Below are 6000 nucleotides of genomic sequence, written 5' to 3'. Positions count from 1 at the left end.
CATTGTCTAGAGAACATTCTAGACTTGTTTCACTCAAAAACGCATGCGCAAAAAACCGCAACCGTGCGCAAGACCATGCGCACGCATGCGTTCCCATAGACTTCAATGTGTTGTTTTTCGCATTCCGTGCGCAAGCGTGCGCATGCGTTTTTTTGCCGAGACAGGGCGCACCAAAAAATGCAACATGTTGCGTCTGGCGCGCCTGGCGCAAAAGACAAAAAAATGCATGCGCACGAAAACGCAAGTGTGCGCAAGACCATGCGCACGTCATGTTAAACATAGGTGCGCAGTGCGCATGCGCACGGGTGCGCACGATGCGCTGCGCACAAAAGCGCAAATGTGAAACCAGCCTTACATGGGATTCCTGAGAACATTGTGTCCGACAGAGGAGTCCAGTTTGTTTCCAGATTCTGGAAAGCCTTTTGTTCCAATCTGGGAATTCAGTTATCCTTCTCCTCCGCGTTTCATCCCCAGACTAATGGGCAGACTGAGTGAACAAACCAGACCCTGGAGTCTTATTTAAGATGTTTTATATCTGCTGATCAGGATGATTGGGTCTCATTTTTGCCCTTGGCCGAATTCGCGCTGAACAATAGAGCTAGTTCTGCCAATTTGATGTCACCCTTTTTCTGTTATTTTGGGTTTCATCCTCGATTCTCTTCAGGGCAAGTGGAATCTTCGTCCTGCCCAGGTGTGGACACTGTGGTTGAGAGAATGCAGCAGATATGGGACCAAGTGGTGGATAAGTTGTCACTCTCTCAGGGAAAGGCCCAGCGATTTTCCAACCGGCATAGGACCATTGGTCCCCGGTTTAAAGTGGGTGATATGGTTTGGTTGTCGTCTAAGAATATTCCTATAAAGGTTGCATCTCCAAAATTTAAGCCAAGATTTATTGGACATTATAAGATTTCGGAGATTCTTAATCCTGTTTTTTTTCGATTGGCTCTTCCAGTTACATTCAAGATCCATAACGTATTTCAGAAATCACTGTTGAAGAGGTTTTTTGAGCCAGTAGTTCCTATGGCAGCTCCTCCTGACACTGTATTTGTTAACGGCAATGTGGAATATGAGGTAGAGAAAATATTGGATTCTCATTTGGTTAGACGGAGACTCCAGTATTTGGTCAAATGGAAGGGTTATGGCCAGGAGGATAATTCTTGGGTCTCTGCCTCTGATATTCATGCCAATAGATTGGTTCGTGCTTTTCACCAGGCCCATCCTGATTCGGTGACCCCTCCTCAAGGGGGGGTACTGTTGTGAACTCATTTTCTGGTCTACCAGTTGTGAGTTCTCCTTCCGGACTCCCTCTGGTGGTAACAGGAGGTGAGGTTGATTTAATTAGTAAAGATCTGCCACCTGATGATGAGGATAAAGATTGGATCTCTGGAATCTCAGACTGGATTTAAGACAGCTGACACCCTATTCTGGTGCTGGTGATTCCTTCTGGCTTTTCAGGTCTTGGTTTTCAGCTCTATTCCAGTCATCTCAAGCTAAGTGTTTCTGCTAATGTTCACACTCAATTTTGTTGGTCTATTCAGTTTTTTGTGTGGTCAGCCAGCCCCGGCTGGGGCTGTGCTGAATTTCCACTGTTATTTATCTGTATTTGCCAATTTGCTTTTTGTCCCTTATTAGATTGGCCTCTTTTTTGCTCTGTCTCAGAATATTTCAGAGTGCTGATATAGTGGGAGAAGTCTAGTGACTTCAGGGTTAATTTTGTTATCAGAAGTGTTGGACATTATTTTTGTAGGGTTTTTTGGGCATATTGCAGACAGTGTCTTTCCTTTCCTGTCTGTTATGAATGGGAAACCGAGGAGGAAAAAAAAGACAACAAGCTAAGTCTCAGAAAACCAGAGAAGTTGGTAACTATGCAGATTGCAGATCCCTGATCCTAACCGCAAAAACTAGCAGCAGTCGTGGAGCGTTCCTACGTTGGTCCTAGACGCCTCGTCATAACCGGAGAACTACATAAGCCTAAAGCAGGAAAAGAGGAAAACTAACTGCCCCAGAGCAGACCCCCAAAGGAAAGACAGCCCCCCACATTTATTGATGGTGAAACATGATGAAAATGCAAACAAAGGCAGGAAAACAGGCTGCGCAAATGATGGGGCCCGGCTAACTAAAAAGGACAGAAAAGGAAAGACACTGTCTGCAATCTGCCAAAAAAAACCCTTCAAAAATATCGTCCAACACTTCTGATAGCAAAATTAACCCTGAAGTCACTAGACTTCTAAACCTATATCAGCACTCTGAAATATTCTGAGACAGAGCAAAAAAGAGGCCAATCTAATTAGGGACAAAAAGCAGATTGGCAAATACTGATTAATAGGAGTGGAATTTCAGCATAGCCCTAGCAGGGGCAGGCTGATTACACAAAAAACTGAATTGACCAACAAGCGCAAGTGTGAACAATAGCAAAAAACAAACTTAACTTTAGAAGACTGGAAGAGAGCTGAAGTCCAGGAACTGAGAAGTAGACTGAATCACCAGCACCCGGAGAGGGCGTCGGCTGTCTTATATCCAGTCTGATACTCCAGAGATCCATTCGTTATCTTCCTCATCAGGTGGCAGATCACTACCACTTAAACCAAGAGCACTACCTCCTGTCACCACCAGAGGGAGAACGGAAGGGGAACTCTCAACTGGTGGAGCAGAAAATGAGTTCATGACACCTGTCCTTTCTAGTTAGTTTGGGCTCCATCGTTTGCTCAGCCTATTTTCCTGCCTGTGTTTGTGTTTTCATCTTGTTTCACCGTCAATACATGTGTGGGGGCTGTCTATTCCTTTGGGGTCTGCTCTGGGGCAGTTAGTTTTCCCCTTTTCTTGCTTTAGGCTTATTTAGTCCTTCGCCTGTGACGAAGCTTCTAGGTTCATCGTAGTAACGCTCCACGGCTGCTGCTAGTTGTGTGGTTAGGATCAGGGGTCTGCAATCTGCATAGTTACCAACCTCTCTGGTTTTCTGTGACTTAGCTTGTTTAGTTTTCCTCCTTGGTGACCCATTCATAACAGGGACCCCCGCATTGCCAAAATGATGAACGATGACGACTACTGGTTGGCCAGCATCCTGGATCCACACTATAAAGGCAAATTCCAAAACATCATGCCACAGGAGAACCTTGACCTAATACTGGCTAACAAACAAGCAACTCTGATAAACCGTTTGTTTGAGGCATTCCCAGCACACAGCAGCAGTGATGGTTCTCCAACGAGCCGTAGGGGGCAACATGGAAGAGGTGTTTGTGGTGCACACATCAGAAGTGGCATTGGAGACAGGGGTTTCATGACCATGTTGTGGACTGATTTTTTAAGTCCCGCTAACACGACTGGTAATACTGCATCGATTGAACATGACAGGAGACAGCAGTTGTCAACTATGGTTACAAACTACTTCTCGTCCCATATCGATGTTCTCCCTCAAAGGTCTGACTATTGGGCCTCTAAACTGGACGCCTGGCCTGAATTGGCACAATATGCTTTACAGGAACTCGCTTTCCCTGCTGCTAGTGTGCTATCGGAAAGAGTCTTCAGTGCTGCTGGCTCAATCCTGACAGAAAAAAGGACCCGTCTGTCGACCCAAAATGTTGATGATCTAACCTTCATTAAAATGAACCATGCATGGGTTTCAAAGGATTTTGTCCCACCTTCCCCTGATGACACATAGGTTGCCAGTAAAATGGCTCCCTTTTGTCCTCCTCTTCCTCGGACTTCTCCAATTCCTCCATTTGCAGCTGCTGAATGTCCAACATCAACATATGCCATTTTTTAAACCTCCCTAACTGGGCTGCCTCCCCCCCCCATGGCCGGCGTCACCACCTAGCGCACTCAACCGTGCGAGTGCCATTGCCCTGGACAGGTGCGTGGGTCGACTCTTGGGTGCCGGCACTGGCACAGGGTCCCTCATAGTGCAATCAAGTGTCTCTGACGGTGGGGGTGCACACCCGCCCTCAGACACACCGGCGTACTATGAGGGGCCCAGTGCCAGTACCGACGCCCATGAGTGGGCCCCCCTTGCTTGGGCAGGGCCCCAGCATTTGCAATATTTACCTCTCCCTGCTCCTCCGCTGTGTAGTCTGGGCTGTCAAATCCTTCACTGGGACTGCCACTACAAATTTGGTGAACTGATAGATGATGGTTAAGACGTAGCTATGCCCTGTCCTGCTGGCCGGGCTCTAGCTTCAGATGATCAATGGCTTCCATTTCTTATGGACGTCGACTCACAATGAGATGCAGTGGTGGTTTATCATCAGCTTTCACAGTTTTCCTATTCACAGACGTGTGACATTCCTGCCCACATTTTTAAATGTGCCCTCTCATGCCAATCCAATAGAATCGCCTACAGCCTGTGGCTTCTGTCTTTTGCACTCCAAAGTTACGTGACACATCATGATAGGCAGTGAGGACCATGTCTACATCTCTCCCTGTGATGAAAATTTGATGGAGATGAGTAACGGTGATGGGATCAACGGTACTGCGATACAGCAACCCTTTCTTCACAAATAACTGTTTTCGCTGTCTCCACACACAAAGTAATTGAGGGTCAGCATCGCCACTGAGAATTCTCCCGGGAGTTTTTCCCGTGATTTAGTAATTCCTAAATTTCTGCAATCACTCGACTTAATATCTGTACTTTTATCCATCTCGTTTCCTCTTGCGGAGAGTCTGGACTGTCTTACTGAGACAGAAATATATATGAAGATTTAAAAATAACAGTGTATACTGGTGTACACTTCAAAAACATTTCCTTTTTTCTACTTTTTAGATTGTTGTCTAATCCATACTGAGGCTGTGAGTGTCTTTGTCGGACTCCGGAAATAAACACGGAGATTTTAAATGTTTAAACTATGCTATATATACCTGTTATCCGGTGATACTGTACCCTTTCTCAACTTTCTGCAATCTTGTCGATTCCATACTGTGCCTGAGACCGTCTGAGTCTGCCTCCTGATTACAGATGAGTGGTGTTTGAGTGGAACTGTTGGCCAAGTTCAAATTCTAGCTGTTTTGGGCGGTGTTAGATCCGTTCGTCGAACTACAACACTTTGATTAAAATTCGGCTGTTCGAGTTTCCGTTCGAGAACGTTTCGTTAAACAAAAGCATATCTTTTTTTCACATTAATAATGGTTTTCAATGATAATAGACAGTTTTAGGGCATAGTAGCTGTGTCTGGTAGCCAGCGGTGTAGTACACCTGTGAAGGAGCTACACCGTGTGTGTTTCTAATAATTTTTTACCGCATATTGTCCTGAAAATCCTTTTTGGCCTAGTAACTGTGTCTGCTACTCAAAAGAGGAGCCCACCCGTGAACCGAGCTATGCCGCCTGTTTATAAAAGAAACAGTTTTTGACTGCATTTACACCACTTAATACTTTGGGCCTAGTAACTGTGTATGCTACTCAGCAGAGTTGGCCACCCGTGAACCAAGCTATGCCGCCTATTTATGTAAGAACTGTGTGCTACTCAGCAGAGGAGCCCAGCTGTTAAGCAAGCTACAGCACCTGTGTTTTGGACACTTAATTTTTTCACATTCTTTCTGGAATGCCGTTTAGGTCTAATTCCAGAATTATGGTTGACCTGCACTTACTGGGAAATGCTTGTTCGTGGGTAAGAATTGTAATCCCAGATCCCCATCACTAACGGGGTTCAGCGTGTTATCCGCACCTGTAAGCGATACACGCTGGTCCTTTCATTGTAGCACGCTTGCAGCCCCGGACATGTAAGGGCATGACAGACCTGTTATTGGCCGATCTCGCATGCCAGGGCCTCATGTGTCCCTCTAGTAAGCTGGACGTGGACCGCGGGGGCATGCCTGAGTCTTGTTCGTTAACGAAATTAAGCTTGCAATCTGTGCAGCTTTTTTGTGGATGGCATGGTTGAGGTTGCCCGTGTTGAGTCCAATTAAGCCGCAAGCTCCACTCCTGGTGGTGCCCTTCTGGACATTCCTTTAAGGTTCAGCTTTGCAACCATACTGCCCCCGGAAACCAAACACTTTTCCTGACAGTGACA

This window comes from Dendrobates tinctorius, unplaced genomic scaffold, assembly GCF_039654945.1.
Source record: "Dendrobates tinctorius isolate UK_male_01 unplaced genomic scaffold, ASM3965494v1 ptg000155l, whole genome shotgun sequence".
NCBI classification, from domain to species: domain Eukaryota; kingdom Metazoa; phylum Chordata; class Amphibia; order Anura; family Dendrobatidae; genus Dendrobates; species Dendrobates tinctorius.
This window is presented reverse-complemented; position numbering follows the sequence as displayed.